The 22318-nt window shown below is 30.0% G+C and overlaps 2 long non-coding RNA genes and 1 pseudogene across 2 annotated transcripts; 1 reads left to right on the top strand and 2 right to left on the bottom strand.

The window, feature by feature from the left end:
- Positions 1 to 1565: 1565 nt before the first annotated feature.
- On the bottom strand, positions 1566 to 21670 carry LOC108478012 (40S ribosomal protein S2-4-like; annotated as a pseudogene).
- LOC128285610 (uncharacterized) lies at positions 12643 to 13381 on the top strand. Its single transcript, XR_008276111.1, has 2 exons — positions 12643 to 12848; positions 13150 to 13381. It is a non-coding gene; the product is annotated as an uncharacterized LOC128285610 (long non-coding RNA).
- LOC108478742 (uncharacterized) lies at positions 17497 to 18481 on the bottom strand. The gene is made up of 2 exons (XR_001870341.2): positions 18062 to 18481; positions 17497 to 17824 (listed from the first exon to the last, which is right to left on the bottom strand). It is a non-coding gene; the product is annotated as an uncharacterized LOC108478742 (long non-coding RNA).
- Positions 21671 to 22318: the final 648 nt, after the last annotated feature.

The following is a 22318-nucleotide window of genomic DNA, read 5'->3' as shown; positions in this document are numbered from 1 at the left end:
TGAATTTTACAATTCAAATAACTCGAATAATTTGAATAACATATTGGTGTAAATACTCTTTTAGCCCCTATCAAGTTTGAAAATGAGCAAATTAGTCTCTCTCAACAAAATTACAAAAAAAAATCAAAATAGTTTTCAAAATTTTGAATAAATTTTAAAATTCAAAATATTTATAAAAAATCCAAAAATTTATATTATTTTAAAAATTATAGAATTTCAAAATATATATATATAAAATTTTAACAATTTTCTAGAATAATAATTTTAAGGACATAAATAAGTTAATTAATGATTCAAGCTTATCATACTAATTTTTTTTTTGCTTTGAAAAAGTTTTCAAATATATATGGTTTCAAATTTATATGCTCTAACATGGAATTAGTTATATTGTAATAAGACTTTAATTTGATATGTTTAATTTTTAATCTAACTTGAATAATTTCACTTTATTCGAATATCAATTCACTTGAATTGATTTTGAAAAAAATTTAAATAAAATTAAAATGATAAAATAGGACTGTTCAACTTGAAACTTTTTTCACTCGATTCAATCGAATGTACACCCCTACTTTTGATATTCTATTTTCAAGTATACACTTCCACATCTAATTTTTATTCTTGATGATTAGATATACCAAATTCTAATTTATTAAATTTTATTTTAAAACTTTATGATTCTAACAAGCAACGTCCAAGTCTCATCAAGTAACGATTTCTATTCTCTCTTTCTTTGAATTGATTGTTTTAAAAAAAAAATTATGTATTTAACAGGTTTTTATTAGTTGGCTTTTATTTTTATTGTTTTGGAACTTTTTAACCACATTACTGGGAAGAAACTTTCTTATCATCTGCGTCTCATCTCTTCTTATCCCAATTTTAATTTTCTTAGATTTCAATTTTGAATTGTATTTCCAGTCATGATTTCTTGGGACCGCCTCGTCGTCTGTGTCATGGAGAAGTAGTGAGATTGCTTGAGGAGAAGACCAATACAAGTTTGAGAGGAGAGAAGAGATGCCCAACCTTCTACATTAAATTAATGGAATGGATCTGCTCTTTAGGAGGCCGGGCCTAGTAATTGGGGCATTTGTTTGGATTATCGGTAATAGCCTTCTCTCTTCATTGTTAATTCAAAACCCCACCGTCCTACATTACGATTAAAAGTCAAAAGTCAAAATTTATTAGTATATAAATTAACAAAATTAATGACCAAAAACCCTAAATCCTAAAATCAAAAGAAAATATATAAATTTCAAAATAAATGCTAATCAACAACACATAAACTAATTTATATGCGCCGATGTTAATATAAAACATGAAGGCCACTTAGCATCTCCATATCTTATTCTGAACCCAAATTGTCACTGCTTGTGCTCAAGTAAAAATGATGTACCCCTCATGGAACCACAATCTTGTAAAGAATCAATATTAGATTATAAGAACGAATAAAACTGCAGTTGCTGAACAACTATCGAATATCTATCTCGTAAGAAAACCAAACCAGCAAAAATGGGTGAAGATAAGCATCTTCTTAACAAGATAAAAGGGAACTTCTTCATGTAAGAAAATCATACATCGACGGTTGCTGCTTCTTCAAGTAACAGAGTCTTTGCCGGCTTTCCCAACAGGTCAGAATACTCCTGGACTTGTGACCTTGTGAAACGTGTCTCTTTCCAGAGATCCGGAGTCAAGAATCCATACCCTTTCAGGAGACACTCAAAGGTCGCCTACAATCACGTTTGCATGAGCAATGAGTAATCAGATATCACTAATAACCCAATAAGTATCTCTCAATCGCCATTCAGCAAATAAACATTAAAGCACACTAGTTTCTCAAAAATCAGGAAAAGAATATATGGTTGGTTGGTCACTACTAGCACATGTTCAAGAAAATAAGAAAGGCAATATCATTGATGGAAATCATCTATAACTCATTTCACAAACACGAAAAGGAACATAATGCATTAGTGACCAATGCTACTCGGACTTGACATTGAGTGCTGGTTACACATGCACCGAATAACACAGGCATACTCATTTCTAAATTTTCAATGTTAGAGTATCATATTACCATATCTATGCTTTAATAAGGGTTAGACACTCTATCAAAGAGCGTAGAGGTGACCACCTAGCCTAAATCACAATATCTATCCAACCAATTCAATACATAAACCTCATAATATGTGATTCAGATCATTAAAACAATCCAAAATAAATCAAACATACCATTAGTATCAAAGCAACAAATACTAACCAACTATCCTAATGTTCAAGTGTAGGAACTAAAACATGTAACAAGCATTTCCTTATAGATCTAAGTGAAACCATAAACAATGCTAGATAACAATAACACATTATAGAGACAAACTTATATACCTTGACAAAGTTACCAAGGGTCTTATTAGAAACCCTTGAAGAAGTAAAAACATCTTCAATCCCAGCAAACTGAAGCACCTTCTTGGGCACCATTGTTGCCACAATCCCCGCACCTCTTGGAGCCGGGACCATCCTAATGAAAACAAACCCACATTTTTCAATAACCTTACACGGCACCGTATGAGGTTTTTCGATCTTGTTCCCTCAGTACCCTCTCCTCACAGGTATGACCGACAACTTCGCCAATATTATAGGGCCTCTTATAACAGTGGCAACTTCTTTGCTACACTTGACACCTAGTCCAACGTGTCCATTTCCGTCGCCGACAACGACGAAGGCCTCGAAACGCGTGCGCTGTCTGGCACATGTTTGTTTCTGGACGGGATGTAACAGCCCGTTTTTCAGTAGTATCAGAAATAGTGGTTTCGGGCCACCAAATTCGACGAGTAAGTTTGTAAATATTAAGACAAATGTGATTTTTAAAAAGGTTTTTTATTTGATAAATTATGTTATATAAGTGATTTATTAAGTTCAAGTAGTTTTAGAAAATAAGGTATCGAGACCTTATTTTTATAAACTGAGCCTTAAATATTTTTATAAATATTTACGGAGTGTCATTAAGGTGGTATTAAAGTTTCATTGAAAAATTTTAACATTTCGATAGTTAATTAATTAAAAAGGACCAAATTAAAAAAAAGTGCATTCTGGGACTCTATTCCTGTAAATCGGACACGTAAATATTTATTAAAAATATTTACAAAGCTAGCTGTGTAGTTAATTAGGTTTCGGTTAAGTGAATTTACTTGAATTAAAAGTAAATTAGGTATAAGGACTAAATTGCATATAGGGTGAAAGTTGAATTATAGATTAAAGAAAAATAAAAGAAATAAATAAGCAATTATGCCATTGCTCATAAATGAATAATTTTTTATTATTAAAAAAAATTAAAGTTAAAATATATATACATTGTCGAAACCATTTTTTTGAAAACGGGGATCGACTTTGTTTGAAAGCGAAGATTAAAACAGGAGTCGCCACCGATCTTTATTAGGTGTGATCGGATCACCTTTGTTTTAATAAAACATGTTTTAAACAGTGTTTTTGGTCTACGAAACTCGAGAGAATGGGTTCGGGAGTCGGTTAGATGAGAGGAAGGATTAGCACCCTCGTCACGCCCAAAAATTGGTACCAAATTGATTAGTTAGTGTCTTAATGTCGAAAGTTGAAAATCGAGAATGAATTTAAAATACGATCCTTTTTTATTAATGTCAATTTTAAAAATGCTTGAATTAGATCAAAACCATTGCTAAAGATTTTCTTGTCTCGAGATATAGGAGTATCACATCCCGTAAGTTAGGACGCGATACCTTAAACTTCCGAACGCAAGTTTATCTTTAATTTTAATTGAAATTTCATGTGTTTTAAAACTCGAAAGGATGTTTGGCCATTTAGGATCAACGAGAAAAACAAAACCCCGTAAGTTAGGGCACAATTCCTCGATGTTCCAAAACGTGAAACATTGCCTTTATTTGAATTTTTTTTTTTGAACAATAACGAGTACAATATTTAAACGATGCGCGTTATTTTATTCGGAGTAAAACTAAACGGTCTAAATTGGATGGATACGTCAGAGCTTAACACATGATATGATTTAAATAAAAATAAAAGGCACTATAGAGCATGGAATAGTAATGCGTGAATTAGGTGCAAGGTTAATAAATGTCACAATATGAAGATGTTAATGAATAATTACATGTAATGATAATATTCACAATGCATATTATTTTTATATCAATCAACAATCAAAGACAAACGAAATAATATAATATACAAAAATAATTTAAGGTAAATAGGATAAAAGTTTAAAATAAATAACAAATGAAATAACTAAGATTTAAAACACATAATGTCAAAGAATGGTTCAAAAAGAACTACATGTGAAAAAGATTCAACATAAATAAAATATAAATAATTTGAAATAAAGAAATATATAAAGCAAATTTTAAATAAATAATATGTTAAATAAATTAAAATAATACATAAGGTAAAATAAAAGGGCATTTAAAACATATAAAAGCGCTTAAAATAAATGATATGTAAAAGAGAAATTCTAAAAAAATAAATAATATACAAAAACAGTTTAAACAAAAATATATATAAATATAATCCAAAATAACATATATATATATATATGCATATATATAAAAATTTTAAAATAAAGAATATATAAAAATATTTTAAACTAAGTAATGTGCAGAAAATTCAAAACGAACAACAATAAAAGGAATTTAAAACGACTAACACCTAAATTAGTATAACTAAATAACACCTAAGAAATTTAAAATATATTATATATAAAATAATTTAAAATAGAAGGTAAATATGTAAATATATAAAATAAATAAATAAATAGTAAAATGACAATAATAGGAAACAATGAAAATAAATAAAGTTTATTTAAAAGAGTAGACAAAAATGACATTAATAATATAAATAAAAGAATCAAGTTTAAAAACTATGTAAAAGGATATAAATAAATAAAAGCGATAAGAACAAGAATAAAATATGTATATATGAAAAATAAAAGTAATATTAATATATAAATATAAATAGAAGTATAATGAATGAAAATATAATAGAAACATAAATAAATAAATAAAATTTAGAGAAAGCGGTAATAATGTTAGAAAAATAAAATAATCATGAATATAAATATAATACTAATGGTAATAGTATAATAATGATAATAGTAATAAAAAACAACGATAATAATAATAATAATGTAACACCCCCTACCCGTATCCATTGCCGGAATAGGGTACGAGGCATTACCGGAGTTTACTGAACATTTTCAGATAATTTTGAGTCATTTATTATTCATATTTTGAAATAATCATAATGTCTCTCCATTGGGCTCTCGAAGCCCAAAACATACATTAGAAACCAACTGGAATAAAATCGAGATCATAAAATTTTCGCAAAATCTTAAATTATATTTTCATCTAAGTACTTACCATTTCAATGCTCCTTATAATTAAACATGTTACCATTCAATCAATAGCTTGGCACTTGTCTAAGCGTTAAACAACAACATTATTAGTATACTTGCACATATTTCATATAAATTCAACATTAATATACCTATTTTCTCAACATATCACACTTGAATTTAATAATAGTCTCAACTTACATAATTTCCTTGTATCAACGTATCAAAGATAATTATATATGTACATATCACAAAATATATTAGTCTCTTCTTGTTTCTTCATAAGCATACATCATTCATTTCGTTATGTCAATATTTCATGCACCATCATTTCCTTATATCTTGTATATATTTATTTCTTTAATAGTTCGTATTAAACTTAACATAAATTAAATTCCATGTACCCATACTTATTTCATTTATCTATCTTCTTAATTATTTCATACAACTATTTTGTACATATATTTCCATATGACCAATTCCTGTAAACATTTCACACAACCATTTCATATAACCATTCCATCTTATACATATTACTTGAATATCGATTGTTTAATAGATATCTTGGCGTTTCTCTTCCTCGGTCTTATTTATCTTCGACATGATGTCATAGTATCTTTCAACTATGGTTTTACTCGTTTTCTGTCATGTTGCCATAGTATCTTTCAACCATGGTCTTATTCATTTTCCCGTCATGTTGCCATGGTATCTTTCAACCATGGTCTTACTCATTTCATGTCAGGTTGCCATGGTATCTTTCAACCATGGTCTTATTCATTTCATATCACGTTGCCATGGTATCTTTCAACCATGGTCTTACACATTTCATATCACGTTGCCATGGTATCTTTCAACCATGGTCTTACACATTTCATATCAGGTTGCCATGGTATCTTTCAACCATGGTCTTACACATTCCATATCACGTTGCCATGGTATCTTTCAACCATGGTCTTACACATTTCATATCAGGTTGCCATGGTATCTTTCAACCATGGTCTTACACATTCCATATCGAGAGCACACTCATGAGCCTCATCCTAACATGGGATTACCGGTCAGGCTAAATCCTGTAATATAAACTCATAGAGTAATGCGGGATTACCGGCCAGGCTAAATCCTAGCGACAATTACTCTAATGAGCTTGGATCCGAATTACTAGTCGAGCTAAATTGGACCCTAATTGGATTACCGTCCGGGCTAAATCCATTTTCCACATATTCTTCGGGAGGGCTATCTCAGGATAGGATCACCCGTCCGGGCTAAATCCTTTTTACCGTCAATTCCTTTTTAGAGATCCATCAAATTTTCCTTCCATTCAACCGTGATTTTTTTCCCTTTTTTTTTCAAATATATCAATGTTTCATAAATTTCCATATAATAAACATTCAAATCATATTCATATAAAAAAAACATGCATTTCAAGCATTTAAGAATATAATTCAAGTTACACGAACTTACTTGGCGAAATTGCAGAAATATCAAGATTAAGGGGCATTTTGGTAATTTACCATTTTCCAATTTTCACCCGATCTTAAATTGAAAATTTCATTCAATTTATTAATTTAGATAATAATAAAATTCATTCCCTTCAATTTGGTCATTTTGACATTTTACAAAATTACCCTTGAAGTTTTATTTTTATTCAATTCATCCTTAAACCTAAAACATGCAAATTAGCCATGCTAGCTGGATATTCATATATATTTTCCTCCTCCTCCTCTCCATTCCACATCCTTAATGTATATAACACACTTGTAAGTAACATTATCTATAATCTTTATTATTTACTTTTATGAATATTCAAGCTGTCCATCTGTGTTATAGTCACTAAATTATTTATATCTGGAGCTACATAACTCCAAATTAAGATCCGATAATTTTCCCTGAAACTAGACTCATATATATTCTTACCATAAAATTTTCAGAATTTTTGGTTTAGCCAATAAGTACAGTTTATTCTTTAAATTTACCCCTGTTCTGCTGTCTAACAGTTCCGACTCTTCTTCACTAAAAATTAATTATATCCTTGTACAAGATTCAAATGATGTTTTCGTTTGTTTCTATGGAAAATAGGCTCATTAAGGATTCTAAATATATAAATTTAAGCCTGTAATTATTTTTCTCCTATTTTTTTATGATTTTCCAAAGTCAAAACAGGGAAACCCGAAATCATTCTGACCTTGTCTCATAAAATTTATTATATCTCATGATTCACATTTTCATTACTTACATAGTTTCTTTTATAAGAAACTAGACTCAATAAGATTTAATTTCATATTTTATTCATCCTCTAATTTTTTCTACAATTTTTGATGATTTTTCAAAGTTACACTACTGCTGCTGTCCAAAACAGTTTTAATGAAAAATGTTGATTTCCATTTTGCCCCAAATTTCACAGTTTATACAATTCAGTCCTTCCTCAATTAACCCCTAAATTGAGCTAATTTTTCTCAATTAATACTTTAGTCTATCATTTTAAACTTCTTCATAACCCCTAAAAATCAGAACTTTAGCATTAGACATTAATTCCAAACTCTTTCTTAATTAGGTCCTAAAATGAATTTTCCATCAATTTTACTTGATAAAATCATCATATACCAAAAGTAAAGCTTCAATTCTATGATTATTCATCATATTATTTCAGCACTCATCCATAAAAACTTTAAAAATTAGCCATGGAATCAAAAACTAATGAAATAGTAAGTTGGACCCAATTGTAAAATTCCAAAAACATAGAAATTTCAAGGAGAAAGCAAGAATTAAACTTACATGAAGCTAGAGCATGAAAACCAGCTTGAACCCCCTTCCATGGCTGTTTTTCAGCTGATGAATATGAAGAGAAATGAAGAGAATTCTAGATATTCCAATTTAGTCCCATTTTTATTTAGCAAATTTTGGCAATTTTCCAATTTTGCCCTTATTTCACCCATTTCCTGATTTTTCTCAGCTATTGCCGCCCAAAATATCTCCTTTGGGATTATTTTCACTTTAGGTCCTTCCTCATTTGACAATTGAGCTATTTAATCCTTTTAGCAACTTTTACACATTTTCTAATTTAATCCCTTTTATTTAATTGACCACCCAAACGTCAAAATTTTCTAACGAAATTTTAATACTACCTAATTGACATTCTGTAAGTATTTATAAAAATATTTATGGCTCGGTTTATAACATCGAGATCTCGATACCTCTTTTTCTCAATTTCTTGACCAAATAAATCTTCATAAAACACAATTTACTATTCCAAAAATCTTTTAAAAACTATATTTGGCTCGTAAATATTAAATAATATAATCTACGAGTTCATTTTTCGGATTTGATGGTCTCGAACCACTATTTTCGACATCGTTGAAATTCAGGCTATTACAAATAATAATAATAATAATAATAATGATGATGATGATGATAATGATGATGATGATGATGATAATAAATAAAATGAGTAATTAATGAAAGAAAATATATAAAAAAATGAATGATAGATGAATAAATAATAAAGTAATAAAAGATAATAAAATAGTAACAACAAAAGTAAATAAAATTGAAAGGAAATAAAAGAATTATGAATTAATGATTCCAATAATGTAAGCGAATAATATTTACTAATAAATAAATGAATAAATAAAACTAAAGAATAATGAAAAATGTATATATAAACAAATAAATAGGTGAATGAATAAACAAGCAGAAGGGACCCATTTGAAAGCCAAATAGGGTTTTTGGGTAAAAAATAGAAATAAAATAAAGTCAAAGGACCAAATTGTGATGCGCTGAAGCTAGCAAGGACTAAATGGGATAATATCCCTAGTCCTTATGCGTTGCGTTTTGGCTAACAAGGTCCTGGGTTAAATTAAAAATGAAATAAAATTGAATAGATGAATTTAAAGAAAAAAAAAAGGAAAATGGGATCAGAACGAAAACCCAGAAAAGCGGAAGGGTCCAAGGCGTAAATAGCCCAATCTCCGAAAACACGCGTATCCTTTAACTGGGTCGGGTCATATGTGGGTTGAAGCCATGATACGACGTCGTTTTGAGGCCACTGAAATAGGCCCTAAACGAAGTCGTTTACTTTACCTATAAAAGTCAAATTTTTTTTAAAAATTTCATTTCATTCGAGTTTACAAAAAAAAACTGAGAGAAAAGCTTTGGGTTCTCTCTGGGGGGTCGCCATTTCCAGCTACAGGTCCGATCATCGGACCGACATCGTCTGCCGTGCCGGCCACCGTGTAAAACCAAAAAGGTAAATTTTTTAATTTTTTTTATATATATAAATATACATGTATATTCTGTTTTTAAAAGATAAAATAAGGAAAACATGTATACAATCGATTTGAAAAGAAAAGAAAGAAAGTAAAAAAAATAAAAAGAAAGAAAAATAAATAAATAGCGGTAACCTTTGTTTCTTTTCTCCAAATCTCTTTGTGGATTTTTTTTTGTGTTTTTTAAATCCCTTTTTTTTATTCATTCTCCCCCCTCGTTACAATGATTTTATCATGGCTTTATAGTCGAAATACATTGTTTTCTATCACTGTTTGATACTGTTACTTCTGTTGTCATTGCCTCTGCTCTGCCTTGTTTCTGCTTCTGTGTTTTTGTAGGTACGAGCTTGGTCAATGGAAAGAGCTGGTGGTTATTTTGGTGCAAGGTCGCAGGGGAACCAACCTTCGGGAGACGTGCGCGCTAAGGGCGCACATGGTGGCTGACATGGGAGGCACATGGGAGGCGCGGCGCAAGGGTCAAGGGCTAGGGTTTGATTTTCTGAAAATGTTTAAAGTTTTGAGCCATCTGGGTTTTGTTATTTTTGGGTTAGGGTTTAATTTTGGGTTTATTGGGCCCGGGAAAATTTGGGCCCGTACAGCTACCCCTCTTTGCTCGTTGTCGTGTAACGAGAATGGAGCAAAGACTTAAAAAGGGCCAAATTTGCCTGGTCCTGCAGAATCTTGACCTCTTGGTATCTTCTCTTCTTCAGGTAGCTTCATTCCAATCTACTGTATCCCCAGGGGTACAGGAACTGTTGCTTTGATTTGTTCCACTGCGACTACTCGTAGTTTTAACCTGTCCCACTGCAACTTCAGGGGGGTAAGGTTTGTGGCTTCAATCTACTCCACTGCAACTTCAGGAAGATAAGACTAGTGACTTCAACCTGCTCCACTACAACTTTAGGGAGATAAGGTTTGTTTTGATCTGCTCTACTGCAACTTCAGAGAGACAAGATCTGTAATTTCAACCTACTCCACTGCATCTTCAGGGAGATAAGGTTAATGGTTTCGATCTACTCCACTGCAACTTCAGGGAGATAAGATTTGTAAGCTTTCAAAACCATTTTTTTGAAAACGGGAATCGACTTTGTTTGAAAGCGAAGATTAAAACGGGAGTCGCCACCAATCTTTATTAGGTGTGATCGGATCACCTTTGTTTTAATAAAACATTTTAGTTTACTAAAACAGTGTTTTTGGTCTACGAAACTTGAGAGAACAGGTTCGGGAGTCGGTTACGTGCGAGGAAGGATTAGCACTCTCGTCACGCCCAAAATTGGTACCGAATTGATTAGTTAGTGTCTCAATGTCGAAAGTTGGAAACTGGGAACGAATTTAAAATACGATTCTTTTTATTAATGTAGATTTTAAAGGGGCTTGAATTAGATCAAAACAATTGCTAAAGATTTCCTCATCTTGAGATATCGGAGTATCACATCCCGTAAGTTAGGACACGATACCATGAACTCCTGAGCGCAAGTTTGTCTTTAATTATAATTGGAATTCCGTGTTTTTTTTAACTCGAAAGGATATTTGGCTATTTAGAATCAACGAGAAAACCAAAACCCCGTAAGTTAGGGCACAATTCCTCGATGTTCCAAAACACGAAATATTGCCTTGTTTAAAATATTTCTTTTTTAAATAATAGTGAACACGATATTTAAACGACATCCGTTATTTTGTTTGGAATAAAATCAAGCGATCCAAGTTGGATAAATATTAATTCACAATGAGATGACATGAAATAAAAATGCAATAATGGGCATGGAATAATAATACATGAATAAAATATTACACAAGTGAATGACAATAATATGAAAATACAAATAACGAATCATAGTACATGCAATGGCAATAATCACACAACATTTAAATGATAACATCAATAAATAAGGACCAATGAATTAAATGATAAAAAGGTATAAAACAAATTAAAATAAATAAAGTGTGAACAAATTTTAGAATGATAATAAATAAGTTTAAAAAAGTAATGTAAAAAAGTATTTTAATATCCATAACAGCACAAAGTAGAATTTTAAAAAATGAATAATTTTAAAATAAATAATATGTATATATAAAAGGTGTAAAATAATATGTAAAAAACCTAAAATAAATAATAATAAAATCATTTGAAATAAGTAAAATGGGTTTAAAATAAGGTATATAAAATAATTTTAAAATAAGTAATATATAAGTTAATTTAAAATGATATATAACAAGTTTAAAAATATATAATATGTAAAAGAATTAAAAAAAGACAATATAAATATATTTTATAATAATAACAATTCAAAGGTAATGAAAAAGGTTGTTTGAAATATATAATGTACAATAACTTAAAATAAACAATATAAAATAATTTAAAATAAAATAAATATATAACAAAATGATTTTAAAAGAATTATAAATATATAAAAGGCTTGAAGAAAACTATATGTATACATATATATAATAGGTAAGGAATATAAAATAAATAATACATATAAAATAGATCAAGATAAAATATATGCATAAAGCAAGTTAAAATAAATAATAAGAATTTAAACAAACAATATATTAAAATAAGTTAGAATAGATGTAAAGTAAATAACATATAAAATATTTGAAATAACATATAAATGAATTTTTTTTAAAAGATGTTAATAAATGGATTAAATAGATTTAGGACATGGTTAAAAACAAGTTAAAATTCGAGGTACAAAATTATAAATACTGGAAATTTAATCAGGGATCTAAACGAAACGCGCCGAAACTAGCGGGGACTAGATGAAAAAAATCCCCTAAATGCTCTACGCGCGTTTACGCTGACAGCACAGAGGACCAAATAAAAAACCAAACGAAATCTGAGGGTTAAAATTAAAAAAACAAAAGAAAACAGGAAATGGGGTTCGATTGAATGGAGTTGCGAATGAAAAGGACTAATCGCACAAATTTTCCCTTTAGGGAGAATGTGCAAACCCTCACCCCACCAAACGACGTCATTTCAAAGATGAAATAAAACCAAAATCTTCCTTCTTTTTCAATCTGCCGTTTCTTCTTTTATTTTTCAAGAAAAGAAAAAAACACCCTCTCCCCCTTTGTTTCTCAACTCTCTGCTAGGGTTATGAACCCTAGCCTTTGCATCGTCACCCCGTCGATCGAAAGGAAGAAAGTCTCTCCTCTCCTCCTTTTGGGTCTAATTTCAGCAACGGAGAGAGTCTCCAGCGACACAATCACAGGGATTCCGGGTAAGCCCTCTCCCTCTCCTTCTCTTATTATTTTTGTTTAGAAAAGATTTAAAAATAAAAGATAAAAAATATAAAAAAGAAAAGAACACGAAAATGGAAATCGAAATCAACCTTTTTTTGCTTCTATTTTTGCTTTTTGATTGCTTACTGTTTCGTAAAAAAATAAAAAGGGGATCCTTCGGCTTTTAAAGCTGGATTACAACCTTTTACATCCATTTTTCTTATCGTTTTGTTATTTGTTTCTTCTATTTGTCGTTTCTTTCTTGTTTTTACTGCTTGCGTGTTTGCTTCGTTTTGCAAGTGTCAGAGGCACGTGGAGGCAAGCCGAGCGGTGGTAGCGCACATGGTGGCCTTGCTGGTGAGGAGCGGTGGCTGAAGGCTTAGTGGCTAGGTTTTTTTGTCTGCTGAAAATTTTTAAGATAGTGGGCTGGGATTTGGGCTAGGGTTTATAAAATTTGGGTAGTGGGTTTGGTTTTAATGAATTGGGCCCTGATATTTATAAAATGGACTGCCAATTTAGACTTTATCATTTATTTGGTGGGTTTGTTTTTCGTTTTATTGGTTTGGGTTCTTTTAAGCCAAAATTGGCTATTACATATATTATAATATTATAATATTATATCTTAATGTTTAAATATATGTATTATATATATTATATATATTATATTATATAATAATAAAACAAAGAAATAAAAGAAAAAGAAATAGAGAAAGAAACAGATAAGCAAAAACGAAGCAGGAGAAAAAGAAGGAAAAGAGAAAATTAGGGTTTCAAAGTTTCAAGCTTAGTTGGTTAGTCAATTTAGTCCATTTTCTTGTAATTTTTATGTTTTTGGAATCTCGGTATTAAATACTACCCACACCATTTCAAAATTTTAAAAATTATTGAGTTTTTAAGTGATGTCTTTGTTGAATAATTTTAGTATTAGAGATTAAATTGATAGATTTTAAGTTAGAAATGAAAAAGATTAAATTGTAGAACAAATAGTAAATTTTGTATAATATGGACTAAATTGTAAAAATTTTGAAATTTAGGGATTTATGTGAAAATAGGGAGTTAAATTAGTCAAAATTTGCATGAAAATAAAGAATTAAATTGTGAAGAAATGAAATTAGTCTTGGTTTAGGGACTAAATTGGAAATTAGGCAAATATTGAGTAAGAATTGAAATTTTTAATATGAAATTAAATATGTTGTATTAATGAATTTTAATTGTTTTAATTCCATAGCTAACGTTGTACCAGAATTTTTGACTAAAAAGGGGAAACATAAAGTCAACGTTGTAACAACCCAAAATTTATGATTAACAGAAAGTGTATTATCGGGTCTCTATTTTTGGAAAATGGACTCGTAAATAATAAATATTTACGAAGTTAATTGAGTGGTTAATTAGAGTTTAGTTAGGTGAATTAGCTTCAATTAAGGTTAATTAGGTATAAGGATTAAATTGAATAAAGTGTAAAAGTTTAATTATAGAATAGAGGAAATTCAAGAGACTAAATGAGAATTAAGCCATGAGTGATAAATGTATGGTAATAGTGAAATACATGTGGAATATTTATATACATATATTAGTAATTACTATTGTTTACTTATTATTTAAGTAAATATTATTATATTAATATTATTTTATATTAATTAAATAAAATAAATAGATAAATAAATCAAATTAATACAATTGTATGATAATAAAATGTACAACAGTAATAAATATATACATACATTTGTAATATACATATACATTTATTTATTATTTAAGAATAAATAAATATATTATATTATAATAATTTAATAACAAAAGAAAGAAATAAAAAAACAAAAAAGAGACTAAAGAACAGAATAGCAAAAACGTAGCAGTGGAAAGAAAAAAGGGGAAGAAAAAGGAGGAGAAATTGGGGTTTTATAGTTTGAAGCTTAAGTGGAAGTTAATTTAGTCTCTTTTCTTGTAATTTTGATGTTTATGGAATCCTAGAGATAAATACTACTTGTTTTAAGTGGAAATTTATTAGACTAAATTGTAAGAATTTTGAAATTAGGGTTTTATGATAAAATTTAGACAGTCATGTCTAAGTTTGGTTGAAAATTGAGTAGAAATAAAGTATAAATTGAGATAGAAAAGGAAATGAATTTAGGTAAGATTAAAATTGAAATTAAAGTAGAAATTGAATAGAAATTGAATAAGAAATTTAAATATTAAATGTAAATTAGTATTGTATTAATGCTTATGAAAATTGTGTTAATTTTAAGTAGTTAACGTTGTGCCGGAAAACCTCGGCTAAGAAAGGAAAAGACAAAGTCAACGAGGGCCTCGGAAATTACAGTTTGAATTTCTATAATCCGAACTTAATATTTAATTGTTAAAATTATTATTTAATATGTATGGTAAGTGCATTGAGATGATTATTTGGAATTGGAGTGAACCTTGGTTGAAATTGAAAAGTAAATTTAATTATTAATTGTTGTATTTTGATTAAATATTATGATAAGTAATTAATGTGAGAATTATTTGGATTGTGTTTTACAATTGAAATGGATTGATTTGGTATGTGATAAATGTATTGAATTTATATGGATATATGTGATTGATGTGTAAATTAAATATTGAAAGTATGTTATATTGAAAATTAAATTGATGGGGAATGTAATGAAATAAATATGAATAGCTGATTATTGTGAAATTTGAGTGTATGTTAATGAAAAGTAAAGTAAATTCTATTGAATTACTAATTTATGTGATTAAATTGAAATGTGTATCGATTGAATACTAAAAATTTATTAAAACCCTATTAACAGTATTGGGATAAATCGGATATAATTGGCATGCCATAGGATTGAAAGTGTTTAGGGATACTTCGACCTTTAGTCGATGAGGCACTATAAGTGTCGTACTGTTACTTCGACTTCGAGTCGATGAGGCACCATGTGTGTCGTCTTTATTCTTTATTACTTTGGTTTAATCCGATAAGTCTTGAGGATCGTCTTTATTCTTATTTACTTTGGCAAAGCCGATGAGGCATTGAGTGCCGTACTGGTGTGTTGGTTGGATCCGTGTATCCGTCAATGTCCGAGTCATGTTAATAGGGGTGAATAAAGGTCTTGAATGGTATTTATTCTTGAATGATTGATTGTTATTGAATAACTGATTGCTACTGAATAATTGATTGTTACTGAATGATACTAATAAATTGATTGATATTGAAAAACACAGATTGATATTGCGCTTGGAATAAAACGGATTATTGATTGAAATGTGAGTTGTTGAATATTATTTATTGATATTGAATAATAAACTGAAACATGATTGAAACACATGAATTTATTTAACTCTAAAAGGGATATAAGTGAATAATATTATTGTTCAAGTGAATTGTGAACATATTGTGGAAAATTATATGGGTTAGTAGATGAAAGAATTGAATGAGTTATAAAGGACTTATTTATGAATTGAACAATTATATAATTGTGATTGTTATATGATTTTTAAGTAAATGTTATATTTTCATATTATTAAGTGTTCAGATTATAAAAATACCAATGAGTTCATACTCAACATACGGTTTGTTTCTGTGAGCAGGATAAGTTAAAGTCAGATCGTTGGATCAGCATCCCAGGCCAATTCCGAACTCTAAGTGGAAAGGTATATTATTTATTGGTAATGGCATGTACCTAGGATATCATATTCATATGAGTGTCATTTTGAATTATGAAAGTAAAGGTGAAATAATTAAATTTTGGATTTAATAATGATATATGGTAGGAATTGGCTTAATTAGTACAAATTTGAACTGTTTGAAAATGTACGTGATATACTTAAAAAGATTTATCATATAGGCACATAAAATATCTAATTTGACATGTTTTTGAGTAGGTTTGAATGTGATTTAAAGTGATTGAACTGTATTGAATAGTAATACTTTGTAATCCTGTTCCATGGATAGATAAGGGTTAGGGGGTGTTACAGACGTGGCATAGCTCGGAATTCCTGGTTTATATTTCTATAATCTGAATTTAGTTGTTAATTGTTATAATTTAATTTAATGTACATGGTAAGTGTTGAGGAGAGAATTATTGTGTTTTGCAATTGAAATGAATTGATTTAGTTTGTGATGAATTTATTGAATTTATATTGATTGCATTGGTATATATATTGAATATATTGATTATTTGAATTGAAATGAATATTGGTTGTATTTGAAAAGTGAATTGAAACCCTATTAACTGTACCGAGCTGAGTCGAATATAGATGGCACGCCATTGGATTAGAAGAGTTCAGGGATTTCTTCGACTTCGAGTCGATGAGACACGGGGTGTCAATTTACTACTTCGGATTAATTTGATGAGGCACTAGGTGCCAATTTACTTTGGTTTAGCTGATGAGACACTGGGTATCAAATTATTACTTCGAATTGTTCGATGAGGCACTAGGTGCCAAACTGCGATGATTTGGTTAGACCCATGTATCCGTCCGAGTCCAAGTTTTGTTAATAGGGATAAATGAATAATAAAATTTTATAATTGATATTGAAATGACATGGTATAAGAAATGGAAAAGAAATAGTGAATTGAAAATAGAATGTGAAATATGTTGCAAATATATGGAATATATGAGTTATATACTCATGAAATGACTATCAAATGGATATTGCAATTGTATAATGAAATGTGAAATAAATTGTGAAAAGCTATTTATATAGCTGTTGGACTCAATTTTTACCCGGCCCAAAATACAATTCATTAAACACAACCCCCAAATCAAAAAACTAAACAGTCCAATTTTAAGCCCAAAATATAAAAAAATAGACTAAACCCTAGCCCAAGTTTTTAGCCCAATAACTTAATTTTTTTTTCCAGCAAAAGAAAACCCTAGAAAAGCTGCTGCTCGTGCCCACGCCCACATATCACGTGCCGCACATCGTGCGCCCCTCCGTGCCGTACGCTCCTCCATCAAGCCACGTCAGAGTTGTGCTCAATCGAACCTGCAAATACGTAAAACGAGTTGTAAAAAAAAGATTATAAAAGCCTTCAAAAACAATGTAAAAAGCGGACCTTTTTTTTTACGATTTGAATACAAAAAAGATAAAAAAAACAAAACACAAACAGAGGTCGAGAACAACAGTTTTGAAAGGTGATTTTTACTTGGTTTTCCTTCATTCATTTTTCTTTCAGTTTTTTTATTATTTTTTTTTTAAAGAAGGGAAAGAAAGGAATGTTACCTAGCCCTTCCCATTCATGGTCGGAGTTCTCCTCCGTTGGTGAAGTTGGCCTTCGTTTGCGCGCTGTCGGCCACCGTATGGTGGCGGTTTAGTGGCTGCACATTTTGGTTTGGAATCCTAGCAGAGAAAGTTAAAAACATTTTAAAAAAAAAAAGGGTTCTTAAATGTTTTAAAAAAAAAGGAAATCAAAGTGAAGGCTTTATTTGTTTTTTACTTTTAAAAGCAATGTCTGGGGAAGGGAAAAAGTAGTCTGTACGTTGAATATAGGTGGGAGATGCGCATATTCCTCTAAATGGATAATTTCGCGGCCAGTCCCTCCTTATTTGCACTTCCCTTGACTTGACCTTATTCTGTTCCTTGCATTTTTTCCCTGAAGTTTGCGCACTGTTCCAATTTAGTCCGAGCATGAGTGTTGTTTTTGGGGTTGGGAACATTTTCATTTCTAGCCCTTGTATACTCGCGCGCATTGCGCTTTAGTCCCTATTTCAAGTTCAATGGTTTTATTTGTTAATTGTCTCTCTTAGTTTCCTTTTATTTCAATTGAGCTGTTTTCTCATTTTAATTTGTACAATTCATTATTTCTTTAAATTCATTTGGGCGTTCATATTTTTTTATACATATATTTTAAATTATTTTGATGGATTATGTTGTTATTTTATTTTTTAAGACTATAAAATTATTATTTTTAAAATTTCTTTTACATAATTTTGTTTTAAAATTTTGTATGATATTACATTTAAATAACTCTTATTTGTTATTATACATATATAGTTTGTGATAAAATTAGCTCTTTTCTATATACATTATTGTTTTCATATTATTTTATGTAGATATTTTCTTTTATATTTGTTGTATATATATTTTCTTTTAAATTCATTAGGCATAATTTATTTTCTTAAGGATCCTATTTTGAATTATTATTTTGGGTTTTTTAAGTATTTTCACATATTAGTATCTCTGTATATATATTATTTACCTTATTTTTCATTTTCATGTATATATTATTAGTCAAATCAATTCGTTTATTTAGGATTATGTTACATATTATCTATTTTGAATTTCTCCTTGCATATTATATATTTTAAATAATCATTCATATACTATTATTATATACATTATTAGTACTATTTTTACTATTATTAGTTTACCATTATTTTAAATACTATAGTGGTTCATTAACGTTATTATTTTTTTGTTATTCTTGTTGTTTAAAAACTTTCATATAATATAGTTTTGAAATTATGTGAGATATTTAATGAGGTCACCTTTATATATGGTTGCATACACAAAATTGACATTAGCTTTATTTATGTATATTATAAACCTCATGCTGTATCATATTTGGATCTTCTTAAGGATTTACTTATGTATTATTTATTGCTTTTAAAATATCCTCCTTTAGCATATTTTTGAAGCACTCTCATCAATCATTATTTTCTACATTTTATTTTTATCTTTATTCATCTTACAACCACTTGCATTTTTTTTAAAAAAAAAAGAAGAAAGAAAACCCTCAGCATAAGGAAATATTTCGTGTTTGGAAGTTTGAGAAATCGTGCCCAATCGTGCTGGGTTACGACTTTTTCATTCAACTGAACTAGGGAATATCCTTGTGAGATTTCATCCATGTTTCTTAAATGGAAACGAGGCAATATTTCGTGTTTGGGAGTTCGAGGGGTCGTGCCCAATCGGGCTGGGCTTCGATTTTTCGTTCAGCTAAAATACGGAATATCCTTTGGAAATTTTGTCCATGTTTTTTTAAAAAAATTAAAATGAGACAATATATCGTATTTGGGGAGTTTGAGAGATCGTGTCCAATCGTGCTGGGTTTCATTTTTTTCATTCGACTAAAATATAGAATATCCTTTTTTGAAATTTCATCCACGTTTTCTTAAAATAAAACGAGGCAATATTTCGTGTTTGGAAGTTTGGGAAGTTGTGCCCAATCGTGCTGGGCTTCAATTTTCTATTCGACTAAAATATGGAATATACTTTTTGAAATTTCATCCACATTTTCTTAAAATAAAACGAGGCAATATTTCGTGTTTGGAAGTTTGGGAAGTCGTGCCCAATCGTGCTGGGCTTCAATTTTCCATTCGACTAAAATACAGAATATCCTTTTAAAATTTCGTCCATGTTTTCTCAAATTAAAATGAGGCAATGTTTCGTATTTGAAAATTCGATAAATCGTGCCCAATCGTGCTAGGTTTCGATTTATCGTTTGGGCCGAATAGCCAAATATCCTTTTAAAAGTTTTAAGTGCATGTATTTTGGGAAGCATGGGATAATCTTGTATTCAGGGTTTGAAATGTTGTGTCCTATCGTGCTGGATATGATATTTTAGTCTTTCTGAACGAGAGAATCTCAATATCCAATTCAAGATTTCCAAACGTTTTTAAAATTTGTATTTTAAAATCTTTTCAAATTTTCCAACATTAGGACGTTAATCAATTAATACGGTACCAATTTTGGGCGTTGCGAGGGTGCTAATCCTTCCTCGCGCATAACCTACTCCTGAATCTGTCTTCTAGTTTTTCGTAGACCAAAAACATTGTTTTAATAAACCAAAATGTTTTATTAAAATGATCGACCACAGGGTGACCCGACCACACCTAAACAAAAAGGATTGGTGGCGACTCCAAACTCGTTTTTAAAAGTCGATCCCCGTTTTTTTAAAAAAATGGTTTCGACAATAGCAATTATGAGAATTGAGATATTTGTGAAACAAATGAAATATATTATGGTTGTTGTAATAATTAAATATTAATATGTGTTTATATCTAAATTGTATATTTGTAATTTCTTATTTTTTAAATATTCGGATTATAGAAATACAACTAAGTTTATACTCAGCGTACGGTTTTGTTTTCCGTGTGCAAGTTAGGTTCTTAACTTTTGATCGCTGATTTAGCATCCAACAATGATCCCGAAATCAAATGTGGTGATGTTTATCTTTGTGTCGGCATGAACCTAGGGTGTCTAAATAATAGTTATTTTGTAGTTTGATTGTAAATGAGGTTGTAAGTTTAATTTTGGTTGGTTTTATACATATAAATGTGTTTATATTTGAAGCCATATTATGACATGGTAAATTGAACTAAATCTAGATAGGTGCATGTGAATTTAATTATATATTTAAGTGCTCATGAACTAGGCAAATTGATTTAGATTTGGTATGTTTATAATTTGGATTAAAATGATGCTTTGATGACTTATTTTGATGATATGAAATGTTTGAAATTTATGTTTGTTTGATCTGTAAACTCCGGTAATACTCCGTAACTCGGTTCCACTGAGGGATACAAGTTAGGGGTGTTTCACGAGAGTGATCTTCATGACCACATCTTTCAGCGATGGGCTGACGAGTTGGTGGATGATTTAGTACTCTTTGATGGGGAGGGAGTGGAGGTAGATTTGCATGAGGGATGTGATTTTCTCAATTTTGACTAAGCGGCTAAGTTTTGTCACCGGAACCCATTTTTCCTCTTCGTCCCTATATCCACAACACCTGCCTCTTAGGCCACGATCTGATCTTCTGCCGCCAAAGCTACACCTGAAAGCACCACGTTCTCCGCCTCTTTCTGCCATATGTTTTTTGTTAGGCTTTGAAGCTAAAAAGAGTGGGAGAGATCACTAATCACAGAAGAAAATGAGAGTGGCTAGGGTTAAAATTTTTGGCGCTAAGGTTTAATAGTAGATTTGTCAACGGGTTAGATTTTCGTTCAGCCCGGTTTAATTTAAAGATAATTATTTATAATCTGAATATAATTTTAAATTATTATTTGAATTTATTCAAAGTTAATTATATATCTCCGATATAAAATCTCTGATAGTTAATTTTATAAATTAAAAATTAGTTTAAAAATAATAAATTAAGAAATTTTGGTTGAAATATACTCTAAGTCCTTATATTTTTCATAAATTTAAAAGTTAATCCCTCCACTGTTATTTAAGGTCTAAAAAAAATAGAACTCAATATATATACACACTAGTGTGAGTTTGAACTATTTGCTTCAATGTCTCGGATCAAGTCTTGCATTCGTCTCTTTTTCACTTCTAACTTATTCAAGAAATGGTTCTTCTCCCTCGAATGAATCTGCAAACCACTCTTGTGTATGCACCAAATGCCATGCCATTTGCATCTCTTCTGCCCATGATTTTGCGCTCCATCGCCACCATTCCCAGCCTGTCCTTCCTTTCTTAATTGCTCCTGGTGCTTCTTCCCATTGAAATGCAAGTGAAGCAGATCTTTGCTTG

The sequence above is a fragment of the Gossypium arboreum genome, chromosome 12 (genome assembly GCF_025698485.1).
Source record: "Gossypium arboreum isolate Shixiya-1 chromosome 12, ASM2569848v2, whole genome shotgun sequence".
NCBI lineage: Eukaryota > Viridiplantae > Streptophyta > Magnoliopsida > Malvales > Malvaceae > Gossypium > Gossypium arboreum.
The sequence above is the reverse complement of the archived record's forward strand: the minus strand, read 5'-3'. Positions and strand labels throughout refer to the sequence as shown.